Here is a 27,966-nt window from a genome sequence, read left to right as displayed (position 1 = left end):
ACCCTTGTAGCCACTTGTCCCCAGAACATGGTGATATTCCTTTAGCGCAGCATTTTTCTTATTTATTTCCGGCCTTTTCAGAGCTTCAGCCGATGCCTTGTACAACACAAATGCGTCCCAGTGATCTTTTATCTTCTCTAGTGCTCCAGTGAATGTTGGTGCCTTATTTTTCCGGATATAATCACTGTATAATATTTTCTTGAAGTTGCAGAATTGTTGGGCCATCTTCTTAAGAGCCCACTCCTTGACTTTTGGCTCTATAACTTTGTTATCTTCATCATCCTCTGGCGGTAGGGTGAAATGTGTCATGAGCGTATTCCAAAGACAATCTTTGGATCTTTGGTCGACATAACTAACTCCATCCTCCTTGCGATTATTCCATTCACGAGTGGTGATCGGGATGTTGTCCCTAACAATAACTCCGCATTGATTTATAAATAACTTTACGTGCTTCGCGGGAGCAATCGGTTCACCATCTTCATGGACTTCGTCGATCGAGAACATCTGATGATCGCCCAACCTTTTGGTCGGGCCTCGTTTCCTTGATTGGCTCGATCCGGAGGGCTAAAAGAAGAAAGAATCGTTAATATATATATACAAATCAAATAATGCATCTAGTCAGCAGAGGCTTAATTAATATACCTCGCCGGACTCTGTAATAATTAAGGCTCCAACACCGGAGCCGTCAGCTTCTCCCTCCAGTCCCTCACCGGAGTCGTTCAGAAACGATGAGGTGACATCCTCTTCTTGTCCTTCGCGGATTATATCCCCAATCATCTCTTCTTGTTCTTCGTCTCTGCCGTGTTGATCCATAGTTTCTACAAAGGCTTGCAAGTTATTTATAAACACAGCAAAGCACTAATGAATTAAGGACAATGCTCAAAACAGAGATTGGAGTTACATAGCTTGGGTCAATTTTTTATTAAACCCTAATACATCTCGAATAATCCAGTACATATATAGCTCGGGTCCATTTTTTATTTAACCCTAATACATCTCGAATAATCCAGTTACATAGCTCGGGTCCATTTTTTATTTAGCCCTAATACATCTCGAATAATATCACTAATACATCACAAGACTCCCATGACCCTCTCAAACTGGACGTCGACTCGTGGATCGTGAGCCGCGGGCAGTATACACCCAAAGAGAAGGAACCATCACATGATCATAGCTCGGGTGAGATCCCTGAAGAAACTGCCAGGTATTGGAGAACCTGACGTCCAACGCAACCATATAGCGACGGACGTGCTCATCCTCCTCCCTGACACGGCGAAGTACCACCTCCTCGGGAGCCGGCTCCCTCTGCACTGATCGTGGCCCACGCGACCGCCACAAAAGAAGCTCCGGGTCGATGACGAGACCCCGATTCCTCACCAAGCTGCGCGCCCCGGAAGGTAGCACCTCCAGTGCCAGCCCGGTGGAGCCCAGTCCCGGACATGCCTGGTGGAGCCCAGTCCTCGGTCGTTGCCGCAGAGTCGACGACGAGGATGCGGGTCGGGCATTGTCACCGACAAACAAATTCCTATTTTTGGACCAATTTTCTCCTAAGTGTGAGGTTGCAACAATAGATTACATTTAGCAATTTTCTCCATTTTTTTGGACCAATTTTCTCCTAAGTGTGCGGTTCCTCCAAATTGATGTCATTATATACATTATGCACATTTTCTATGATCAAATTTGTACTACATTATATACATGATGCACATTTTCTACTACCAAAAATAAAATAATTTCTATATTCTACTATCAAATTTGTACTACATTATATACATTATGCATATTTTGTACTACCAAAAATAAAATAAATTCTACACAAAAATACTACTACAGTGTAGGGGTACAGAGAGAGAGGCAGCGCAGACTCACCTAGGGTTTCGCCGGAGACGATCGAGGGCGAGGGCGGCGCGGTCGAGGGCGAGGGCGAGGGCGGCACGGTCGATGGCGAGGGTGGCGTGGTCGAGGTCGACGGGAGGCGCGCGCGGACATCGCGGTCGGCACCGTCGAGGAGGTGGCGGCACACGGAGAGGTCGAGGACGGCAGCGGCGGCGCGCGGAGAGGTCGACGGCGATGTCGAGGGCGCGGCGGATTTTGGCAGCCTGATGGCATCGTTCCGGCGCGCCTTCTCTGTTTCTTCGCCTTCTCTGTTTCTTCGCGCGAATGGGAGATGGACTTGGGGGAGAGAAGAGGCACCGGTTATAAGTCGAGACACTTTAGTCCCGGTTGCAGCCAGTAATCCCGGTTGGTGGTTTCAACCGGGACTGAAGGTCCTTTTTTGAATATTTATGTTTTCTAATCAGGGGAAATTTTGAATATTTGAAAAGTGTTTGAATATGAATTTGAATAACTTCTACATACTTTCGAATCTCACAAAACTTTTAACATGAAAAGTGTTTGAATTTGGATAAGTAATACAAAACCATTTTCTGTTTTCTAAAATAAATAATCTAACTATTCAAACTATTAACCATTTTACCATTTTCAATAAAAATACATTAACTCATATCTTTTGCATACTTTCGAATCTGACAAAACTTTCAACATGAAAAGTGTTTGAATTTGAATAACTAATCCAACACCATTTTCTATTTTCTAAAATAATTGTTCTAACTATTCAAACTATTAACCATTTTCTGAATTTGAAAAACTTTCAACTCGCGATTGAAGTATTGAGGGTTTAGGGTTTAGGGTGCCGATTCTCCTAGTACGAGAAGGATGGCTTCATAGTAGATGATGCGAATGAAGATGAGGAGGAGGAAGAAGAGGAAGCCAGAGCTAGTGAGGGTTTAGGGCTTAGGGTGCCGGTTCTTCTAGTACGAGAAGGATGGCTTCATAGTGGATGATGCGGATGAAGATGAGGAGGAGGAAGAAGAGGAAGCCAGAGCTAGTGAGGGCTTAGGTTTAGGGCTTAGGGTGCCGGTTCTCCTAGTACGAGAAGGATGGCTTTATAGTGGATGATGTGGATGAAGATGAGAAGGAGGAAGAAGAGGAAGCCAGAGCTAGTGAGGGCTTATGGTTTAGGGATTAGGGTGCCGGTTCTCCTAGTACGAGAAGGATGGCTTCATAGTGGATGATGTGGATGAAGATGAGGAGGAGGAAGAAGAGGAAGCCAGAGCTAGTCAGGGCTTAGGGTTTAGGGATTAGGGTGCCGGTTCTCCTAGTATGAGAAGGATGGCTTCATAGTGGATGATGCAGATGAATATGAGGAGGAGGAAGAAGAGGAAGCCAGAGCTAGTGAGGGCTTAGGGTTTAGGTCTTAGGGTGCCGGTTCTCCTAGTACGAGAAGGATGGCTTCATAATGGATGATGCGGATGAAGATGAGGAGGAGGAAGAAGAGGAAGCCAGAGCTAGTGAGGGCTTAGGGTTTGGGGATCAGGGTGCCGGTTCTCCTAGTACGAGAAGGATGGCTTCATAGTGGATGATGCGGATGAAGATGAGTAGGAGGAAGAAGAGGAAGCCAGAGCTAGTGAGGGCTTAGGGTTTAGGGCTTAGGGTGCCGGTTCTTCTAGTACGAGAAGGATGGCTTCATAGTGGATGATGCGGATGAAGATGAGGCGGAAGAAGAGGAAGCCAGAGCTAGTGAGGGCTTAGGGTTTAGGGCTTAGGGTGCCGGTTCTCCTAGTACGAGAAGGATGGCTTCATAGTGGATGATGCGGATGAAGATGAGGAGGAGGAAGAAGAGGAAGCCAGAGCTAGTGAGGGCTTAGGGTTTAGGGATTAGGGTGCCGGTTCTCCTAGTACGAGAAGGATGGCTTCATAGTGGATGATGCGGATGAAGGTTTAATACATTACATACAGTTACATTATGACACCAAAAGTAATGGGACATTGATTGCCATGTTGAGATACACACGTGTGCCAAAAATTGGCTCATTTAATACATATAGTCACTTGTTTCGTAAAATGACTTGGAGGCCATGAATCTTCTTCGCGTATGTCCCTTGCTTATGATCGCGTCGGCCGTAACCATGGAGCATCTTCATCATTTAACCGGATGCTTGGGTTAGTGTTCACTGTGAAGGGCGGAATTTCATCAAACTTATTATAATCTTCTGACATGTCTGTCTTGTCCTCCACTCCCAGGATGTTTCTTTTCCCTAAAAGAACTATGTGACGCGTTGTCTCATCGTATGATGTATCCGTTTGCTTATTCTTTTCTTTTTCTCAGTTTGGTAGACATGTCCTGATGAGGGTTTAACTCATCAATGCCAACAAGTTGTAGACTTGGGTTTCGCGGAAAGTAGAGGGCAAGTAGATCTCGAAGGTTGTCAGACGAACAAAGGTGTTCAACTCAATGAAAAAGTAGTGGCTAGGTTAACAATGATTCGATCCCTATTTTGCCCTCAGCTTCCCCTTTATATAGGAGGTGAAGCCGAGGGCCTTTCCGTGTCGTACAAGTACAAACTATCGGGCCGCGCTGGGCCTTTCCTATATTGATACAAGTTTCCTATAATAACTCTATTTTCCTAATCCGAGCATCTTCAATCTCCTGGGCCTTGAAGTCTTCGAGTCCATGGGCCTTCTGTACCAATTATAAACTAGGGGTACTCATGCGACATACCACTTAGGCATACCTATGTCAGTAGCCCCCGAGATTTTACTCGAATCGTAGAGTCAGGCAAAATCTCCATCTTTCATCCTTTCAACAATACTTTCAAGTTACACACAATCCTTATTTAATATCTATATTGCACAGGGATAATAGTAAATGAGGCTGATTCATCTGATGGATCAGGTATCAGTTAATTGCTCTTGTGGCAAATCCGCATAAACCTACTTCAACTTCAAGTCCCTGGACTCGAACCTAGGATACTGGCGTAATTCAGTATGTACCGCTTTAGGACTTATCGAAAACTGAATTCCAGCTATTTTATCGAATACCCAACGCGTCCGTCAGGATTTTCTTCACATCTGTTGATGTGGATAAAGTGGGAGAGTGCATTCGGGTGCGATACCATGCCAGACAGGACGGATCCTGGGGTCTTACCTTCGTAACCCTTTTGTGAGTCACGGCATTCAGAATTTTATCGCTATGGACGCGTTCTGAGAATATATTGTCGAGTGCCTTTGCTCGGCTGATGGAATAGTTCATTTCTTCGGGTTGATGTATTTCATCAAATAATATCTTGGCTCCTGATGGGAGTACATGACGAGTTTTTTGAAACTCGAGAATGTATGCTTTCAACCGAGATTCTTCGGTTTCATTCTATATTGCCTTGCTATCTTGCTTTCTTTATTTTTCATCGGGTGCACGACCAGTGCTCCCAATGGGAGTAGCCCCCGAGGCTACAACCAAGTGTTTGCACTTGGATGTAGACTCAACTTTGTTGTTAACCAACTATATTTTTTCTTCTTTCTCCTTGTAAGCATTAACGAGTTTATAAAACTTGAAAATGTACACCGATGGCCAAAATTTGTCCAGTCGATACTATATTGTCAATTTTCACCGGGTGCGCAACCAGCGCTCCCGATGGGAGTAGCCCCTGAGGCTACAGCCGAGTGTTTACACTTGGGTGTAGGCTCAACTTGTTTTCTTTTGTCGACTCCATAACTTTCTTCTATCTTGCATCTTATCGAGAGCTCATCTTGTTTTTCATCGACTTCATAACTTTCTTCTATCTTGTGTCTTGTCTTATCAGCAGTATAATCTATACTAGTGATAAGAGTAGCCCCCGAGCATATGGTCGGGTGCTTGCAGCTGAACATAAGCTCCAAATTCTATACTTCTCACTGCTTTAACTTCTTAACTCGAAAATTTTCTCAAGCTTGACGCTGATGCTGACGAAAACCATGTGTTGTCACCTTGGGACGGTACAACTGCTAGTGGTCCACTGTTTTGTGGGTCCACAAGTTCTGCTCCTTCTCCACGTTGCGCGAAGTGGGGCTCACACGTTCGTCGAAATTCCCGGTACGCGCGCAGTAACTCCTCTATTTCCATATTATACTGTAAAAATATTTTTACTCACCTGCCACGCATAAGGCCAGAATTGTTTCACGCACATCCAACGGTCCACCTGTGTCATCTTCTAGGTTAAAAGGATTAACCCTAGATCTATTTTTCCCCTTCTTCACTTTGCCACACAAATCTTCTCTGTTCTCTGCCATTGCTCGTGCTCTCCGCACCCTGTGCATCTCCTGCGCCAAGCTTTCCCTCTCTTCATCCGTACCGCTACTTCGCCGCCATGGGTTCTCGATCCAAGTGCACCAGGAACGCCGCCCCTGGCACCTCCGCTCGAGCGGAGAAGGAGAAGATCTCTGGATGGGAGCGGTCCAGATTCAGCTCCCAAGACCATCGCAAGCTCAAAAAAGTGGGGTTGCTGATGAACAACGAAGCGATTAAGTTCCCTTGTGATGAAGCCATTCCCAATCCTCCCGAAGGTTATCGGGTAATCTTCGCTGACTTCCTCATTCGCGGCCTTTCTGTTCCAGTTCATGAGTTCCTTCGGGGACTCTTGTTTGTCTATGGGATTCAGCTGTACCTGCTGACTCCCAATTCTATCCTCCACATTTCCATCTTCATCACTCTTTGCGAGTGCTTTCTGGGCGTCCACCCCCATTGGAGCTTGTGAAAACGCATTTTCTATCTCCGCCGAAACAACTCGGGAAATGCCATCTGCAACGTAGGTGGTGTTTGCATCTGTGTGCGCCCAGAAGCCGGGTATTTTGACCTGAAGTTCGCCGACTCGGTGCAAGGTTGGTGCAAGAAGTGGCTGTACATCAAGGATGAGTCGACTAGCACTCAGCAGTATGGCCTTGCTCCCTTTGATATGTCACAAGAAATCTTGAGGCGCAAATCTTGGGATGCTGAAGCTACTCCCGAAGAACTGGCTGCTACCGAGTGTTTGATTACTCGGATTCAAGCTATGCAGAACACTCAAGGGCAAGAATTGTCAGGTGTGCAAATCATAGTGCACTTTCTGCGAATTCGCGTGCAACCTATCCAGGCTCGCGCGAATCCTCTCTGGCTGTATTCTAGTACCGGCGACACTGCTAGGATTTCTGAAGACCTTTCTGTGAAAGAGCTGGAAAAGCTGGTTCGCCATTTTACCTTTCACGCCAAAAATAATGACGTCCCTGCATCTTATCGCGTGGAACCATTTAGTGGTTCCCACGCCCTTCTAGCTGTATGTACTGTTCTCGAACTTTTTGCCTTCTCCTATTTTGTATCTCCATGCTAATTCGTACTTTTATTGTATAGAACCATCAGACACTTTCTTCTATTCCTCCCCTCCCCGAAGGTGGAGATGTGCCTGAGCGAGCAATCATCACTGATGACTCACAAGAAACCTCAACTCGCGATAATGAACCCGCAGAGTCTGGAAAAAGTGCGGGTTCATCTGACAAAATCTCAAAATCAGCGGATGCGTCTGACTCCTCCTACACGAATTCCATTCCTTCCGCGGCTTCTCCCGAAGGGCGCAAAAGGAAAAGGACAGATGACGAAGAGGATTCTGGCGCGTCCAAGCTTCCTAAACCTACTGCCGAAGAGTCTTATCATGAAGAAACGACTGAATTTGACCCCTTCGGGGCCGCTGCCTTGATAAGCTCATGAGTTTATTTTTCTTCCACTCGAATGTTTTAACTTGATTTCTTTATCCTCAAGTGACACTATTTTTTATATGGACAGGGATGATGAAGAGCAGCCAGGACTTGATACTTCCGAACCAGCGATCACGAGCACATCACATACGCTGGTCATCTCCGAGGAGCCAAAGACTCCCCTTGAAACCACAGATCTTCCACCAAGCCCCCGGGCCTTGAGGAAAAAACCAAGGACAGGTACCGCTGGCCAAGGAACAATTGCTGCTAGGAGTTTACCGAACCCACTTCTCGATGACGTGAGTTTATCTTGTTTGTCTTTCTTTGTTTTTGTATTTACTCGAAAAAATTCCATCTTTTTGACACCTTCTTTGTTCTAACTATTTTGCAGCCCTTGATGAAGGAGATGCTCGACATGGGTACCCATTTTATCGGGTTCCGTGATGAAGCTGAATCCTTAAGAAGTAATTTCCTTGTACAAACTGATCAACATTCTCATCTGTTTGCTTGTGATATAACCTCTCGTTTTTATATAGGAGCGCTGCACCTTGCTCAAGAGCGCACCAAGGAGCTGGAAAAACAACTCGAAGCCAGCGAAAAGGGTCGAAGTGATGCTGAAGCAAAAGCTGCGACTGCTGAAGATCTTCGAATCAGACTTAATGACGCGGAATCAGCCTTGAGCGAGAGAGAAGAGCAAATTTCCAAGCGAGAAGCCGCTATTATTGCACGACTCGATACACAGTCCGTCAGATTGTCGAGTAATGTTCCCTTTTCTTTTCATCACCCGCTTTTGTTTAGTTGCATTACCTTCGTATTTATATTGAAAAATTGTCTTTTTCTTTTCAGCAGAAAAAATTGGCGAAATGTATAGCAGGAACCAAGATCTGGAAGAAGATGCCCTCCTGGATACCCTCTCGGTATTAGAGATGAATTGCACTTTGGCGCGCGGCTGCTTGCGGGCAGGGCGTGTTGCAGTCGAGCGTATGTTCCCGCACTTCTTCCCGAAGGCTACGCCGTCGGAAAAATTTGAGCTCCTCGCAAAAAGCTTCACTGAAAAAGGTGATCATGTTTTGGCGCATCATCAAGCGAGCCTGAAGATTAGTGTTGAAGGCACCATCGCCCTGGTTATGGCCAGTGGTGAAAAGATTGACTGGGCCAATGTTGCAGCTGTTCGAGGCTTGAACAAAGATAGGTGGACCACTCTGATAAAAAGTGCGAAAGCCAACTCGAAGAAAAATATCGCCATCCTCGATCCAACAGCTTCTTCCTCTGCTAGCACTGCTCAAACGGAGGTCAAGTAGACAACCTTGTACCTCTTCTTTTGTAGATATTTTATCCTTTTGTTGCTTGTCACTGTCTCGTAAGCGCCTCTGTTGGCTGCAGTCTTTTGAACTCATCTTTGTAATATACCACGACGATGAATGAAAAATTTGACTCGTAGAGTAATTAACAGCAGATATATTCTTATTTTCCAGTTAATTTTTGACAACTATACCGAAACTGAATGTTCCGATGCATCTCCTTCTACATCTCAATCCGCAAAAATTCCCAAACGTGCCACCTCGGATGTATCTTCGGTACCCGACTCGATGAAAAGGGAGATGGAGGAGTTGCAACAGCAACTACAAGTACTGAAGAAACAAGCTCTAACTGCTCTGGACAAAGTGAAAAGATCATCAGAAAATGAACAAGCCGCTCTTCTTCAGGCACACGAGTATGCTAAGTTGGAACAAGCCGCCACTTTGGAGGTTGCACGTGCCATGGAACGCGAAGATTATATCGTTGAGCTTCTGACTTCTGCGGGTCGGGATATGGCTTGTACGCACTTTTACTCTGAGTCTTTGTTTATGGTAACTTTTTCCTTACTCTAGCTAACCCTGACACTTTTTCTCTTCGAATAGGTGTTTCGTTGGATACTGCTGAAGAACATGCGAGAATAAATCAACGGGTTGAAATCCTTATGCGGCTTGCCACCGAATCCAATTTGAGTTTTGGGCTGACGAGATGCGTTGCCGCTCTGTTGTTCAATTCCAGGATCGAGTCACTCAAACCCGTGCATTTGTTGATCATTGCTGCAGTGCGCTAGGCATGGTGTACAAGACTATGTTTCCTCGCAATTCGCAACCCGAAGAATTTACTGACCTTTTGGTGAAATTCAAGAGCGCCGAAGATGTTCGTGGTCTTGTGAGGGCGCAGATGATCGCTGGTGCAAAATGTGCTCTTATCTGGATTAGAATCTGTCACCCGAAGATTGATCTTGACGAGGTTGTGAGTAAGGTCCTTCTGAAGTGCTCAAAAAGGCGGATAAACATTGATCGTTATATTGAAACGGTACAAGGTCCTGCCGAACAGATAGTCGACAAATTACTTCAGCTGGATTCTGATTTTTTCAGGGGTTCCTGATATAATAGTATCTTCCTGTAAACACCTGCTTCTGATATGTATAGATGAATGCAATTTCCTTCAGTACTATGTATAGCTATATTGAATTATGCGTGAGGTTTTCCTCAAACCAAGACGCACACTTGTGATCATATACTTTATTGATTTTGGTGTATCCGAGATAACTGGTCATATACGCTATGTTGCCAAGCCCCCGAGCGTCGGGTGGCGAGGAATTTGCTTGCGAGACTTTTGTGTAAAGCCAAGGCGAATATATTGTTTTGTCGAGTTAACTATATTGAGTTCTGCGGGTCAAGCCCCCGAGCGTAATTTCGGCAAAGGATAAAAGACCAAGATTTTCGATATCAGTATTTTTATTCCAACCATGCTATATTTCAGCAAAGCAAGCCCGCCTCATTAAAAACCTTTCAGTCCCACTCGGTACCCTGAAAGGAAAAGAGTGCGTCTCAAAACTTGCGAGCTGTTCTAGTACAATGTATGTTCACATGGTGCTACCAGATTCTGTTTGCTTTCTTTTACGCGTAGAAGCGCCACAGCTGTGCGACGTTCCACGGGTTCCCTTCGTCTTTGCCTGTCTTCTTGTCTTTCAATCAATAAGCTCCACCAACAATAACCTCTGTGATGATATATGGTCCCAACCACGGGGACTCTAGCTTTTCATGATCATCTTGCTTGAGCCGAAGAATCAAATCACCAACTTCAAAAGATCTGGGGCGGAGTCGTCGACTGTGGTAGTTTTTCAGATTCTATTGATATGCACTTACTCTGGATAACACGACATCCCTTGCTTTATCGACTGCATCAATGTCATCTTTGAGTGCTCTTTGTGAGGCTTCTTCTTCATATTCCACAACTCGAGGAGAGTCGTGTGCTATTTCTATCGGAAGTACAGCTTATGCACCGTGAACCAGGAAAAAAGGAGTCTCTTGAGTTGCTGTGTTCGGCATTGTTCGCAAGCTCCACAACACGAAGGGTAACTCGTCGATCCAAGCATGTCTTGCTTTTTCGAGTGGCGCCAGTAAATGTTTCTTGATGCCATTGCAGATGAGGCCATTTGCTTTTTCGACTTGACCATTGGTTTGTGGTTGTGCTATGGACGCAAACTGTAATTTGATGCCTAGCCTTTCACAATAATCCTTGAACTCTCGGGAGGTGAAATTGCTGCCGTTGTCTGTTACTATGCTGTTTCGAATGCCGAACCGAAAAACTATTCTCTTGATGAAGTTGAATTCTGCTGTTGCATCTGCCGATGTTACTGGCTTTGCTTCAATCCATTTGATGAATGTGTCGACTGCCACAAGTAAATAAACGCGTCCTCCTGACCAAGACTTGTGCAGTTTTCCCACCATATCTAGTCCCCACTGGGCAAACGGCCATGCCAAAGGTATTGGCATTAATTCGGCTGCTGGAGCGTGTAGCTTGGATGCAAATCTTTGGCATGCTTCACAGGTGCACACAATATTCTTCGCATCATCTATGGCTGAAAGCCAATAGAATCTGGCTCGAAAAGCCTTGGCTGCAATTGCTCGGCTGCTTGCATGATGTCCACATATCCCATCATGTATATCCTTAAGTATAAGCCTTCCTTCTTCGGGTGTGACGCATCTCTGCAGGACACCCGATATGCTGCGTTTATAGAGTTCTCCCTTGACCACTGTAAATGCTTTGGATCGCCTAATGATTCTTCGCGCCTCCACTGGATCTTCCGGTATTACTTTCTTTGTGATATATGCCAGATACGCTTGCATCCATGGGATTTGTATCATCATCACCTCTTCTGGCTCGTCTTCTTCGTCCGAAGTCGATGACTCTAGGGCTGCTGCAGCCCCCGTGGCTTTCTTTAACCTATCTTTTTTCTTCGGCTGCTTCTACACTATGGATTTCTTCGGCTTGGTTGATCTCTCGCTGATTTCTTCCCAAAACACTCCTGGTGGTACGGGCAAACATTGTGACCCAATGTTTGCGAGAACGTCGGGTTCATCGTTTCTTAGTCTGCTCACGTGGTTTACTTCACACCCGTCGAAAGTTTTTTCGAGTTCATTGTATGCGTCTCTGTATGCTATCATGCTGTCATTCACTGTGTCACACTTGTTCATTACTTGATGTGCTACCAGCTGAGAGTCACCGAAGATTTTCAGTCGTGTTGTGCCACACGCTTTTGCCATCTTCATCCCATGGAGAAGAGCTTCATATTCTGCCTCATTGTTTGATGCGTTGGGGAAAGTCATTCGTAATATGTATTTCATCTTGTCACCTTGTGGGGAAACAAGTATTACGCCTGCTCCTGCTCCTTCTGCTCTCTTGGAACCGTCAAAATTCATGTGCCAGGTACTCGATAGGTCTGGGGGTCCTGTATTTTGGAGTTCCATCCACTCTGCTACAAAATCTGGCAAGATCTGCGACTTGATTGCTTTTCGTTTTTCGTATGTGATGTCCCGAGGGGAAATCTCTATTCCCCAAAGGGAGACACGTCCTGTGGCTTCCGGATTATTCAGGATATTCGAGAGGGGCGCCTTGTTAACTACTACGATCGGGTGTGCCGAAAAATAGTGCCTTAACTTTCTTGCTGACATGAAGACTCTATACGCGACTTTCTGATAATGCGGATACCGCTGCTTTGACGGTGACAAGACCTCGCTGAGGAAATAAACTAGTCGTTGAACTCCATGGATTTTTCCTTCCTCTTCCCGTTCTACAATGAGGATTGTGGTGACCACCTATGGTGCGGCTGCAATGTACAACAACAGGGGTTCCTTTTCTTGTGGCGCCACTAGTACTGGTGGTGTCGAAATAGTATGCTCCAGGTGCTCAAAAGCTTTATGTGCTTCTTCATTCCAGTCAAACTTTTCTTCTTGCTTTATAAGCGCATAGAAGGGTAACGCTTTTTCTCCCAACCTGGCAACGAATCTGCTTAAAGCTGCGACTCGCCCCGTTAGCTGCTATATCTCCTTGACCTTGGTTGGTTTCTTCATTGTCAGGATAGCCTATATTTTCTCCGGATTTGCTTCAATCCCCCTAGCTGACACCAAGTATCCGACAGGGCCAGTTTGGATTTGTTTACCTCCGTCCATTGCATTGCTTGCTGCCGACGATGATGATGATGATGGTGCCATCGAGATCAGGACCTTGCTACCTCCAATTTCCCACAGACGGCGCCAATTGACGAGGGTTTAACTCATCAATGCCTACAAGTAGTAGACTTGGGTTTCGCGGAAAGTAGAGGGCAAGTAGATCTCGAAGGTTGTCAGATGAACAAAGGCGTCCCACTCAAGGAAAAAGTAGTGGCTAGGTTAACAATGATTCGATCCCTATTTCGCCCTCAGCTTCCCCTTTATATAGGAGGTGAAGCCGACGGTCTTTCCGTGTCGTACAAGTACAAATTATCGGGCCACGTTGGGCCTTTCCTATATTGATACAAGTTTCCTATAATAACTCTATTTTCCTAATCCGAGCATCTTCAATCTCCTGGGCCTTGAAGTATTCGAGTCCATGGGCCTTCTGTACCAATTATAAACCAGGGGTACTCATGCGACATACCACTTAGGCATACCTATGTCATGTCCTTCTCATAGAAAACCTGAGCCACGTCATTGGCTAGGACGAATGGTTCATCTCTATAACCAAGATTATTGAGATCCGCAGTTGTCATTCCGTACTGCTGGTCTACCTTTACCCCTACTCCATTCAGCTTGACCGATTTGCACCGAAACAAAGGGACCTTAAAAGAAGGTCCATAGTCAAGTTCCCATATCTCCTCTATGTAACCATAATATGTGTCCTTTTGCCCATTGTTGTTTGTTGCATCAATGCGGACACCACTGCTTTGGTTGGTGCTCTTTTTATCTTGGGCTATCATGTAAAATGTATTACTGTGTAGTGTGCTTGAGTGAAAGAATGCCCGTCCCAACATATTACTGCTTTCTTTCCTAGCGTGCCTTTTCCATCCAGTCTCCCCTCATGCCGCGATTGAGGAACACCAATTGGCTTAAGGTCAAGAATAAAGTCAACACAGAACTCGATGACCTCCTCTGTTCCATAGCCCTTGGAGATGCTTCCTTCTAGCCTAGCACGGTTATGAACATATTTCTTTAAGACTCCCATGAACCTCCCAAAGGGGAACATATTGTGTAGAAATACAGGACCGAGAATGGCAATCTCTTCGACTAGGTGAACCAGGAGATGCGTCATAATATTGAAGAAGGATGGTGGGAACACCAACTCAAAACTAACAAGACATTGGACCACATCATTCTGTAACCTTGGCAGAATATCTGGATTGATTACCTTCTAAGATATTGCATTGATGAATGCACATAGATTCACAATGGGTACTCGAAGATTTTCCGGTAGAAGCCCCCTCAATGTAATCGGAAGCAACTGCATCATAATCACGTGGCAGTCATGAGACTTTAGGTTTTGGAATTTTTTCTCTGCCATATTTATTATTCCCTTTATATTTTACGAGAAGCCAGACGGGACCTTGATACTGCTCAGGCATTCAAAAAAGATTTCCTTCTCTGCTTGTCGTCGTGGTGGAACGGCAGATGCCATGGGATGGCTTAAGTTGGGGCCGGATGTACGCTTGAGGATCCGGGTGAGGGTAAGGTTTAGAGAGAAAGAGAGATAGAACTCAAGATTGTATTGATGAACTTGGCCAAGAGCCAGAGGTTGACGATGTACGGCTATAAGCTGTTGGCCAAATTGCTACAGAATGAATCTGTCCAATGTTTCTTCGTCTCTGTATCCTCTAATGGTTGATCGTCCCACGCAGGGGTGCCCCTCCTCTCCTTATATAGGGGAGAGGAGGCTTAGAAGGGAAGGAACCCTAGGGGTATCTTTGCTGACCTAAGCTACTTTATAAAGCTACTTTGGCTTCTCTTGTCTTTAATCACAGGGCTGATGTCCTCCGGTATCTTTTAGCGTCAGCTTCTCCTTTGGCGTCAGGGCTTCGATTAAAGTTGTAATGCTTCGCTCATCTTGTCCTTTAGTCCTGGAGAGAATCTTTGACTGGAGTGCCGACATGCTACAGTTGAGCCTATGCCGGTTCTCCGGTATCCTATGCCAGTTCTCCGGTATCCTAAGCCGGTTCTCCGTTATCTTTATCCGTGAGGACCGGCTTCTTACCCTTTGTATCTCAATTTCTCCTCTTGGGCATATCTCCAGCTTAGATATCACCGGTTGCCTTTACTCCGGCATACCCCTCCTGGTATACCGGATTGTTTCATCCAACACTGTTAAACTAAGCCATCATAATCCAGTTTATTCTTTAATCCGATTTTGTTTATGCCGGTATCACCTTTTCCGGTATACCCCTTGGGTATACCGGTATACTTCTTCGGTATACCGGATTGCTCAACCCAGGCGACCTTCAAACCGGTCACCCTTATCTTTGGTTAGAAACGACCATGTCCGGATTACCTGTGTAAACCGGTTTCTGGCTATCTTACTTAGCCAAGCTTGGTACACTCTTGACCTACCGGGGGTCACCCCCCCAACATTAGTCCCCGAAGCTGGTGCGGGTCAGCGGCGCTAGCCGATGGGCCGTACCAGGTTCACTCAAACTCCATACCGGATTAGTTATTCCGGTTTCTATTTTTACCGCTCCGAACATCATCTGCGTTTTTCCAACGCAGGACCGCACTAAACCGGAAACATTCATAACTTATACGGTTTTTAACCGGTGGGCCCCCTTAATCAATTCATCCTCGAAGAAGGGCCCTACTGCACCTCCTCCGGTTTCTTTTATCAACAAGCCTCCGTCCGCTGAAAAATTTGCACTCTCATAGCATGATATTAACCAATACCGGTTTACACATGAAACCCGATGTACATATACTCACAGTCCCCGAAATTCGGGTTAAGTGAGAAACACTTAGCGTGAATCTTCTAAAAAATCCGGTATGCATAGTCCCCGAGTTCCGGGTTAAATATGCACATAAAGCACTTCCCCTTTTATTTAACCGGCATCTTTTTCATACCGGTATATAGCCTTCTTGGGCGTTTACCGGAATAGATTTTGCCAGCTTGGGCATGTTTGACACTTTGCCTGCTTGAGCTTTTGTCATGTACCGGTACATAACCTTCTTGGGCGTTTACCGGAATAGATTTTGCCAGCTTGGGCATGTTTGACACTTTGCCTGCTTGGGCTTTTGTCATGTACCGGTATATAGCCGAAGAACCCGTTGAAGATACTGCTGAAGATACCACCACTGCTGACAACGAACCGGCCACCACTGGCCAAGCTCCGGAGAGCTCCTCTCCGGAATATGTCTGATGAACTTTATCCATGTGTCTCAAAAAACAACTCGTGAAATCCCCAGTATGCCGGGTGGGATGATGTAATATACAGTTAAGTCCTTTTGGTGCCTTGAACTAAGTAGCTTTTAGGTCTGGTATGTTTAGACTATGTTTGGTTTCCGTGAACCGTTATGTCAAGCACTCCGGGTTCAATCCCGAGTTCAATTCGGTGTTTTCTTAGCTTTCTGACTTTAGCTCTGTCTACCTCTTTTGGGTGTTTTGACGTATGAGGTCCAAAGTCTTTTTGCCAAATACACAATTTCTTAAACTTAGAGAAAAAACTTCGAGTAACTCGAAAATTTTGCAAAAAACCGGTATGACCGGGGTTAGTTAAATTTTATTCCGGATTGTTTGCTTTCGGTTTCTTTCTCGTCGTTCATGTGTTCAAATCCTTCCGGTTTGTCTTGCATGCCATGAAGCCGGGTTGCGGACAGCAGCTAAGTCGAAGATTTACCTTTAGGTTAAACACAGTACTAAACCGGAAAAGAGAATTTCAAACAAACAAACCGGCGTATAGAAAAAATAAACACATTGCATTGATAGAGGCCCAAAGTGGTAAAGACTCCGGATTCATTCCCGAGTTCAATCCAATGTATGCTCAGATCTTTTACTTCGGCTCTGTCTACCTCTTTTGGGTGTTTTGACGTATGAGGCCCAAAGTTCTTTTGCCAAGCAAACAATTTCTTGAACTTAGAGAAAAAACTCGAAAACTTTACAAAAAACCGGTATAACCGGGGTTAGTTAAACTTTCTTCCGGATTGTTTGTTTTCGGTTTCTTTTTCGTCTTTCATGTGTTGAAACCCTTCCGGTTTGTCTTACTAGCCATGAAGCCGGGTTGCGGACAACAGCTATGTCGAAGATTTACCTTTAGGTTAAACACAATACTAAACCGGAAAAGCGAACTTTAAGCAAACAAACCAGTATACGGAAAAAATAAACATATTGCATGCAATTTCGATAAAGGCAGTTCTCGAGATACATTCGAGGTGCCGGCATGTTATTGATAGCAAATAAGGTACAAAAAGAACTCCTTACATTACGCCTTCAACATGTTCTCGTCCCGCTCGGTCGGAGGCTTTGCCTGGCGCCCGGACTTGGTGCGCCCGGCTTCTTCTCCAGCAGCTCCTTTGCCAGCACCTCCTGCGCCGGCCATCATCACCTCGACGCTGCCGGCGGTGCGGTCGATGCGCAACCCGCGGGCAGCTGCAGATCTTGGTGGATCCGGCGCCACCAGCACCAGTGATGGTTACCGGGGCTCCAGCACGGTGCCGAGGTAGACGCGGTATGAGCCGAACTCAATGATGCGGCCGTTCTTGGGGAAGCGGCCGCCGTTGGCGAAGCAGCTGGCGTTGTCGTTGATGAAATCCAGCGAGCCGAGGCACTGGACGAAGCCAGATGCCACACGCTCGCCGGAGACGATGAGGAGACCCGCCCGGATATGAACTCCAGCAAGCGCAGCTGCTGGCCCAACGGTGGGCGCCAACTGTCGTTATGGTGGAACGGCAGATGCCATGGGATGGCTTAAGTTGGGGCCGGATGTACGCTTGAGGATCCGGGTGAGGGTAAGGTTTAGAGAGAAAGAGAGATAGAACTCAAGATTGTATTGATGAACTTGGCCAAGAGCCAGAGGTTGACGATGTACGGCTACAAGCTGTTGGCCAAATCTCTACAGAATGAATCTGTCCAATGTTTCTTCATCTCTGTATCCTCTAATCGTTGATCGTCCCACGCAGGGGTACCCCTCCTCTCCTTATATAGGGGAGAGGAGGCTTACAAGGGAAGGAACCCTAGGGGTATCTTTGCTGACCTAAGCTACTTTATAAAGCAACTTTGGCTTCTCTTGTCTTTAATCAGAGGGCTGATGTCCTCCGGTATCTTTTAGCGTCAGCTTCTCCTTCGGCGTCAGGGCTTCAATTAAAGCTGAAGTGCTTCGCTCATCTTGTCCTTTAGTCCTTGAGAGGATCTTTGACCTGGGTGCCGACATGCTATAGTTGAGCGTATGCCGGATCTCCGGTATCTTTACCGGTGAGATCCGGCTTCTTTGCCTTCGTACTTTAATCTCTTATGTATCTCGAACTCCGGCATACCCCTGCTGGTATACCGGACTGTCCCAGCTTAGCACAATTCAAGCTTATCTTTCTGGATCCGGATTGATCCTTAAACCGGTATACAAATGGTTTATCATGGCATTGCCATAGTCTTGGCCTACCGGGGGCCGTCCCCCTGACACTGCTTTGGTAAGAGCGTAGCTGGCAGGACTTAAGTAATGACGTCCTTTATCCTTCGCGTTCTCTCGATGCATGATGTCTAGTTCTTTCATACATTGCTGGTCCTGCCGTGCTTCCGGCGTATCTTTTATCTTCCCATACATGCCCAAGAAGCCTAGCAGGTTCACGCAAAGATTCTTCGTCATGTGCATCACATCGATTGAAGAGCGGACCTCTAGGACTTCGCAATAGGGTAGCTCCCAAAATATAGATTTCTTCTTCCACATGGGCGCGTGTCCGGTAGCGTCATTCGGAACATATTGACCGCCAGGACCCTTTCCAAAGATTACTTCTAGGTCTTTGACCATACCAAATACATCATCACCAGTACGAAGGACAGGCTTCTTCCGGTTATCTGCCTCACCTTTGAAATACTTTCCTTTCTTTCTTACGGGATGCTTGGTGGAAAGAAATCGACGATGCCCCAGATACACAACTTTCTTACATTTTTCTAAATATGCACCTTCAGTCTCATCTAAACAATGTGTGCATGCATTGTATCCCTTGTTTGTCTGTCCTGAAAGGTTACTAAGAGCAGGCCAATCATTGATAGTTACGAAAAGCAACGCTCGTAGGTCAAATGGCTCCTGTTTGTGCTCATCCCACACACGTACACCTTTTTTGCCCCACAACTGTAAAAGTTCTTCAACTAATGGCCTTAGGTACACATCAATATCGTTGTCGGGTTATTTCGGGCCTTGGATGAGCACTGGCATCATAATAAACTTCCGCTTCATGCACAACCAAGGAGGAAGGTTATAAATACATAGAGTTACCGGCCTGGTGCTATGACTGCAGCTCTGCTCCCCAAAAAGATTCATGCCATCTGTACTTAGACCAAACCTTAAGTTCTTTGCGTCATCTGCAAAGTCCGGGTACTGTCTCTTGATTTTTCTCCACTGCGACCCATCAGCGGGGTGTCTCAACATCGCGTCTTTCTTACGGTCTTCTTTGTGCCATCGCAACAACTTGGCATGCTCTTTGTTTCTGAACAAACGTTTTAAGCGTGGTATTATAGGAGCATACCACATAACCTTAGCAGGAACCCTCTTCATGGGGCGCTCGCCCTCAACATCACCAGGGTCATCTCGTCTGATCTTATACCGTAATGCAGTGCATACCGGGCATGCATCCAAATTCTTGTACTCCTCACCGCGGTGAAGGATGCAGTCATTAGGGCACGCATGTATCTTCTGCACGTCTAATCCTAGAGGGCAGACAACCTTATTTGCTTCGTACGTACTGGCGGGCAATTCGTTATCCTTTGGAAGCTGCTTCTTTATTATTTTTAGCAACTTTTCAAATCCCTTGTCAGTCACACCGTTCTCTGCCTTCCATTGCAACAATTCCAGTGTGCTACCTAGCTTTTTCTGGCCGTCTTCGCAATTTGGGTACAATAATTTTTTGTGATCGTCTAACATGCGCTCCAACTTCAACTTCTCCTTTTCACTTTCGCATTCTCTCTGCGCATCAACAATGGCCCAGTGAAGATCATCTGCGGGCTCATCTGATGCCTCTTGATCTTCAGCTTTCCCCGTTGCAGTATCATCGTATTCAGGGAACATAGGATAGTTGTTATCATCCTCTTCTTCTTTATTGTCTTCCATCATAACCCCTCTTTCTTCGTGCTTGGTCCAACAATTATAGCTGGGCATGAAACCAGACCGAAGTAGGTGGGTGTGAAGGATTTTCGAGGAAGAGTAATCCTTCTTATTCTGACAGACACCACATGGACAACAAATAAAACCATCCCGACTATTTGCCTCAGCCACACCGATAAAATTATGCATGCCCGTAATGAACTCGGCAGTGTGTCGGTCACCGTACATCCATTGCCGGCTCATCTGCATTATATAATTAAGTATATCAAAAACCATTACAGAACATCATGAATAGAGACATGAGCTGTACATCGACACATGCATTTTATCAATGACTGATGAAAGGATAAAGTTGCTAACCTCGATCGAGGAGAAAAAAAAAGAGGAGAAAGCTTAAGTGTGGCTCGGACACTTCATATCATGTTTGTTTTGTGTGAACTCAAGTGGCATCATACTCTCAGGCATTTCATCGAGCACCTCTTGTGCATAGGAATGGAAAAGCAAACCAGCATACACCTCTTAAAGCTAAGAAGGAAAAAGCAAACCAGCATACACCTCTTGGGCAGGGGGATGATAAATATGGAGAAAATTTAGATGGACTTTTAGTCCCAGTTGGTGTCTTCAACCAGGACTAAAGATGGACCTTTAGTCCCGGTTGGAGACACCAACCGTGTCTAAAGGTGCTCGCACCGGCCACAGCCTGCCGCACCCCTTTTAGTCCCGGTTGGTGTCTCCAACCGGGACTAAAGGTCCCGTTTGAACCGGGACTGATGCTGGCCGTGCCCGGTGTGACGTTCTAACCGGGACTAATGTGAGCATTAGTCCTGGTTCCAAACGCGGCCGGAACTAATGCTCCGGGCAGCTCTGAATGGAAGGCTTTTTTCTAGTAGTGGTCATGGGTGGACCCATTCACTGGTGGAAAAAAGGGCTTTGGTCGCGGTTGGCAACTGCCATTAGTCGCGGTGGCCCAACCGCGACCAAAGCAGCGCGACTAAAGGCCCCCCCCTTTAGTCGCGGTTCCTTACGAACCGCGACTAAAGGCCCGTCCACGTGGGCCGCGAGGCGGCGCCGGGCGGAGGACCTTTAGTCGCGGTTCTTCGGCCAACCGCGACTAAAGGCCTCCGCGGGGTTTAGGGTTTTAGCCCCCTCCCCCTAAATCTGGTTTCTTTTTAATTTGTATTGTTTTATTTCTTTTGGGTTTTAATTTTGAAGGAGTTTCACATATTCTACGATGCTTGTATACATACATGCATATGAATGTACAATTTCAAACAAATTTGAAATTAGAACCAAAAAGAATTCAAGAGGAATATACAATATATATTCAATATCGGATCACCATATACAATATATATTCAATATCGGATGACCATATACAATTTTGAACAAGTTAGTTACAAATTCTGGTGCATATAAAGTTCTACGTCATCGTAATAGTGTTCTCCTCTAGGATCGATGACTTCCCTCGCCAACCATCCAGCTAGTTCCTCTTGAAGTGGTCGGAAGCGAGCTTCGGACTAAGCGTCTTCCGGAGGTTATTCCTCGGGATGTTGTTCTCACACGTCCGGTCCCGCTCATTGCGGTATCTCCGGATCCTCTCACAAACATAGTATCCACATAGATTGGTCCCCGGTGGCTGAGTATCCCCAGTCGTCCGCACTGCCATTTTAAAAGATAGCTCTTTTTTGAATTCACCGACCTTGGTATCTACGAACCGTCTCCAAACCCTACGAGGCAAAGAAAATTAAATAAGCAAGAGAGAGTTATTAATTAGTTACTTGATATTAGGAAATGATGAACGAAATAGGCCGATCGATATAGAGCGCAAATGAATGAAAATAATTACTTTTGCAACATTTTTCTCATGTCGCCCCAAAGCGCCGGATCCATATTCGAGAGAGTCGTGGACGAGAGCCGAGGAGGTCTGAACTTTAATTACCATAAGAATCCGAGTGGAACCTGCGGACACGATACATGCACGATCATGCATAACTCATCGATTAGCCACATACCATGCATGGAGTAAACAAAAGAGAATGTGCTCAAGACAGAAACACTCACCCAAAATGGTAAGGAAATAGAATATCACTTTTACTGTTGCTGTTTTCTAATAAACCGCCACAGGTCATCCTCCACGTCGGCGGGGTGGTGTTCTAACACATGTGAATTAACGATGTGTGGGTCAATGAACCCAACATCATGGATGTTCCTTATTCGCATTTCCCGCTTCTTCATTCGCATAATAGCGTACACAACAAGATAGTTAGGACAGTGCGAGGCAATGAACGAGATGGGGTAGAAATTAATAAATCACTTACGAACGTAGCAATCGATGATAGATTTGTCGAGGTCGCGCAGATTGAACAGTCTGGAACAATTCACTCGGAGGAATTTGTACCCGGTAATGTTTGAAGTGATGCTCATATCTAACTTCCGCATAGATATAGTCTTTGGCGTTTTTATGTTTTATGTAACCCTTGTACCAATTTAGCGGACCTAGCATTTGTCGAGGTAGATCCCCTTCCTGCGCGAGGCTCGACGAGAGGGCCATTCTTCACATATGTAAATACTACGTCCTTCATTGGCGCCTCATCAAGGCCTAGCGAGTGCACGAAGAGTGATACCTAACTCGGCCGCTTGTTCTACGGCACTCGTTACGGTCAATCCATGTCGCTGCCGCAGCTGCTATGATATCGGGGGCATCCGGATCGGCGGCTTGCACTATGAGCGGGGCGATCGATTGTTTACTTTGTTCCCCGAGCTGGGCAACTTCTTTCCCCCTTTCTAATTTTGACTCGGCCTCGTCCTTCACGGCTTTCTTCTCCGCCAACTCTTTCCTGTTCTTGAACGCGAGTGCTTGCCTACGAAGTTCACGTAAATAGTCGTCAGGCAGATTCTTCGCGGCTTGGGACGGTGTGTTCAAAAATGACTTAGCCCACTGCTTTTCCTTGTCAGAATATACTGGCTTGGGCTCGCCCTCTATTTTCCTCTTGACGCTCGCCTTCCATTTCTCTAAATCAGCAGCCGCGCCGCCTCGACTTCCTCGGCACTACTTTCCCAAGGCCTCGTGGGGAGAGGCTTCGGTGATACCTCCGGTACCTTTGTTTTCTTAGGTACGTAAGGGTCCGGGTTAATAACCCGGGACTGCTTCACGCTTCTTCGCCGGAGGTGGATTGGGGGCGGTACCGGTGTCGATCACCCGCCGGACGAGGACCGGGGGCGGCGGCGTGGGCTGACGTGAATGAGGTGTATTAGGTGAAGCACCACCGCCACCGTCACCGCCACCGCCACCGTCACCGCCACCGCCACCGCCACCGTCACCGCCACCGCCACCACCACCACCGTACGGGGGTGGACTTGTTGGCGCCTCGCACTGGAAACTTGATAAATTTCTTCCGCCATAGAATGAACTGGCGCTTGACATCTCCAAGTCTTTTCACCCCTTCAGGTGTAGCAATGTCAATGTCCAGGTTCTCAAACCCTTGGACTATCTCCTCCACCGTCACACGAGCATAGCCATCTTGAATGGGGTTGTTGTGGTGGAGTGCTCCAGGTGGTAAAGCACTGCCGATGGCTACCTTCATGGACATGTTCCCGATAGGATAATACAGATGACATGCTTTCATCTCCTTTATATCGTCCACGGGGTAGCGAGGAGGCTCCGGTGCAGTAATTTCGACCACCAGAGGCTCCGGTGCAGTAATTTCTATCGTCGGTGCACCAGCCGGTGAGGCCTCCGTGGAAGCCACGCTGCTTCTTCTCTGCTGGCTTCCGAGATCCATTGGATGATCTTCAGCATGCTGCGCCCGAGCTGCATCTCTTTCGGCGACTAGTACACTCACGGTTTTCTTCATCACATCCATTTCAGTTACCAACTTCGCCACAACATCTGCATCCCGATCCATCTTTCTCTTACGGCTTACGTAACCGTACGGGTCATCGTTCCGGGGAACCCTATTTTCCACGGAATGGGCCCCATGCCTCGTATACGTCCTCCGTGTTCAGGATTCCCGAGGGCTTTTGTCAGGGCGTCGTTCTCTCTGTTGAACCTGATCCTCCCCTCTTGAGCCTCCCTCATTGCCTCAATAAGCTTTTGGGTGGGTGTAATTATTTTGCCCTGATAAACACACTCCCCTGTCTCCGGGTTCAGCGATCCCCCATGCCCGTACCACCAGCTTTTGGCCCTTGGGTCCCATCCCTCCGTACCTGGACGGATTCCTCCCGCCCTCAGCTCGTTCTCCATCTTCTCCCACTTAGGCTGCCAAAAGCGATACCCTCCTGGCCCCATTTTATGATTGTACTCCTTCTTGGCCGCATTTTCCTTATTTTTTCTCGATAGTTCAAGGAACTGCTCCGATTTCTTTTGCTTCACAAATTCTGGCCAATCATGTTGCAGTTTCTCATATTGTCCTATGAAATCCGGAGTCTTGCCCTGGTTGACAAAGTCATGGGCTAGATTTTGCTTGTATTTCCGGAATGCGTTGGCCATCCTAGAAAGAGCGAACTGTTTGACTAGCTTGCGCCTCTCCTTGTTTTCCGCAATCTTGTTACCCTCCTCATCGTATTTGCGGTATTCCGGAGGTAGAACGAAATGTTCCATAAGCTTGTTGAAGCAATCTTTTTTCTCTCTTATCGACAAAAGTGAAACCAACACGTGCCTTCTTTGGCTCATTCCACTCCTGGCGGGTGATCGAGACGTTGTCTCTAACAACGGCTCCGCATTGGCCGACAAACTTGGTGGCGTTCTTGCTTGGGCTCCAGCGGCCTGCCGGTTGCTTCATCGACAACATCGATGGTGCATGTTTCTCCTGCTTTCATCGTCTTGGTTGCGCCACGCTTTGACGACGTACTCGATTTTTCGACGATCCGGCCGAGGGCTAAAATAAGAAAGAGAGTCGCGCGCGTTAGTACACACACATTTATTCAAATCAGACGCTCAATATGTACATATATATATATACCTCGGCGCCGGAGGTGGTTGCTACTTCCAACTGAAGATCGTCGTTTATCGACGTTTCTTCGGCATCATCTGCTTGCTGACGGCGCCCTTCATCTTCACACTCAAGGTTCGAGATAAGAAGAGATATCATCTTCTTCTTCTCCGGTCGGCACATATGGAATATCGCCTTTTATGATGCCGAACATATGGTCTTCGACGTCCGGATCATAGTTGTCCGAGAATCGGGTCAGCTCTATCGTCCGCCATATGTCAGTCCTGAAAACATGTAGTCAAAACAAATTAATTAAGTGAAGAAGGGGTGGTGGCGGTGGCGAAAGGGCGGTGGCAAAAGGAGGGGGCGAGGAAGGGGTGGGAGAGGGTGTCGCGGTGGATGGATGGCCGAATCAAGACGATGGGCCAACAGGGCGAAAAAGAAACTCGTGCATGCGTTTTCCTTTCATTTTTTTTATAAGAAAGAAGAAGGAGAATAAACGGAAGGGAGCGGGCCGGAGACGTGCGGATTCATCGGACAAGTGCCGTGGCGAGGGGGGGAAGGGCGACGTGAACCGGTTGGGCAAACAGAGAAGGCAACCGCCAACCGGGTGGGCACGCGCGCGGATTTTGATTACGATTTTTCGGGAAGAGAGAGGCCCGAGAGGCGGAATGCGTTTCGTTTCGTTTCGTTTCGTTGGCTAGCTCAAAATTAAACTTATTGTATTAAGTTTAAACTTATTGTAATAAGTTAAAATTAAACTCAAATTTTAGTTATGTTTTTTTTGTTAACTGTAGTTTTTTTGTTAAGTCAAATTTGAGTTTCTTTTTAGTCAAATTTTAGTTTTTTTTAGTTATTTTTTCTTTCAAAATTAACAAGCAAAAAACTAAAAAAAGAAAAAAAAAAGCCCCGGCGGCCCCTTCGATCTCTCTCCTCACAGAGAGAGCAAAGCGCGCGCCGGCGCGCCGTGCGTGCGGCAGAGGGACACCGGCGGCGGGCTGTGCGTGGTGAGGGCCGCCGCGGCGCCCACGGCCGGGAACGGCGGCGAGCTCCGCGCGCGGGCCTACGGCGGAGGCGGACGGCGCGGTCTCGTGCGCGCGCGGCGGCGCGCGGCCGCGGCGTCTCGTTGTGCGTGCACGGCCGGGCGGCGACGACTTACGGCGGCGGCCGGGCGGAGGTGGCGGTTCGTCGGCGGCGGTTCGTCGACGGCGTCGTCGGCGGAGGAAGGCGGAGGAGAGGAGCAGCCTGACGGCGTCGTCGTCTGCGAGGAAGCTCGATCGGCGGCGTCGTCTGCGAGGAGATGAAGTGTGAACCGCCGCGCGAGTTTAAATAGGGTAGGGCCTTTGGTCGCGGTTGGGGTCACCAACCGCGACTAAAGGGGTACCTTTAGTCGCGGTTGGTGACCCCAACCGCGACCAAAGGGTATTTTCGCCGGGTTTTCGTTTCCCGCGGAAAAATAACCTTTAGTCGCGGTTGGTGACCCCAACCGCGACCAAAGGCTATTTTTCAAATTAGTTTTCATTTCAAAATCTGAAAAATACATATAATATATCAATAAATTCAGAAAATTAAAACTAATTCATTTAAAAATCTTAAAAATACAAATAATATATCAAAAAATTCAGAAAATTAAAACTAATTCATTTCTAAATGTTAAAAATACAAATAATATATGAAAAAATTCAGGAAAATAAAACTAATTCATTTAAAAATCTTAAAAATACAAGTAATATATCAAAAAATTCAGGAAAATAAAACTAATTCATTTATAAATGTTAAAAATACAAATAATATATCCAAAAATTCAGGAAAATAAAACTAATTCATTTCTAAATGTTAAAAATACAAATAATATATCAAAAAAATCAGAAAAATAAAACTTATTCAATTCAAATTCTTAAAAATACAAATAATATATCAAAAAAATCAGAAAAAATAAACTAATTCAATTCAAATTCTTAAAAATACAAATAATATATCAAAAAAATCAAAAAAATAAAACTAATTCAATTCAAAAATCTTAAAAATACAAATTATCAAAAATTCAAAAAAATAAAACTAATTCAATTCAAAAGTTCGTTGGCCCCCTCTTCCCGCCTCTTTCCGCCGACCCCCTCTTCCCTCCTCGTCTTCCCGCCATTTCTTCCCTGTCTTCCCGCCTCTTTCTTCCCACCAATTGTTTCCCGCCAATTTCTTCCGGCCTCTTTCTTCCCGCCAATTTTTTCCCGCCAATTTCTTCCCGCCACTTTCTCCCCGCCTCTTTCTTCCCGCCTCCTGTCTTCCCGCTCCCATTTTTCCCGCCATTTGTCACTACATATAGGTAGCCCGGCTTGGCCAGCATCACATCTCTACAATCTCTCATCACTCTCTCATGGCTTCCACCGCACCCACTCTAACCTACCAGCCAGGTGGAGGAGCTTTGCGCCTCGAACTACCCTTGCCCTCCGGGCTACCGCGTCCTCGCCGGCCGGAGCCTAAGCGCCGGCGGCGTGCCGGTCCCTCCCGTCCCTCGTGGTACCGCGCGCCGGGCGGCCATCACGAACCACTACTACCTCGACCTCACGCCGGAGCAGCGGATGAATCCCCGCCGGCATCCCGATAACCAGCATACTTGGGACGCCTTCTTCATCAATCGGCGTGAGAGGGCGCTCGCCAGTATGAGGAGGACGGTCCGCCTCCCGGAAACTTCCACGAGGCCGGCCGTCGGCTATGGTGGTACGGCCGGACTGCTGCAGAGCGTCATGGACTACATCACGGCCGGCGATATCCCCGCTCGCGCTACCCTCGGTTCGAGCCACGAGCGCCGCCCGACGACAGCGACGACAGCAGCGACGACGACGCCGGCAACTTAGAAGGCGACGACTACCAGTACAATGGCGGCGGCTATGAAGACTACGAGTATGCATATTATACGCCTAGGCAGGAGTA

This window comes from Lolium rigidum, chromosome 4 (genome assembly GCF_022539505.1).
Source record: "Lolium rigidum isolate FL_2022 chromosome 4, APGP_CSIRO_Lrig_0.1, whole genome shotgun sequence".
Lineage (NCBI taxonomy): Eukaryota > Viridiplantae > Streptophyta > Magnoliopsida > Poales > Poaceae > Lolium > Lolium rigidum.
The sequence above is the reverse complement of the archived record's forward strand: the minus strand, read 5'-3'. Positions refer to the sequence as shown.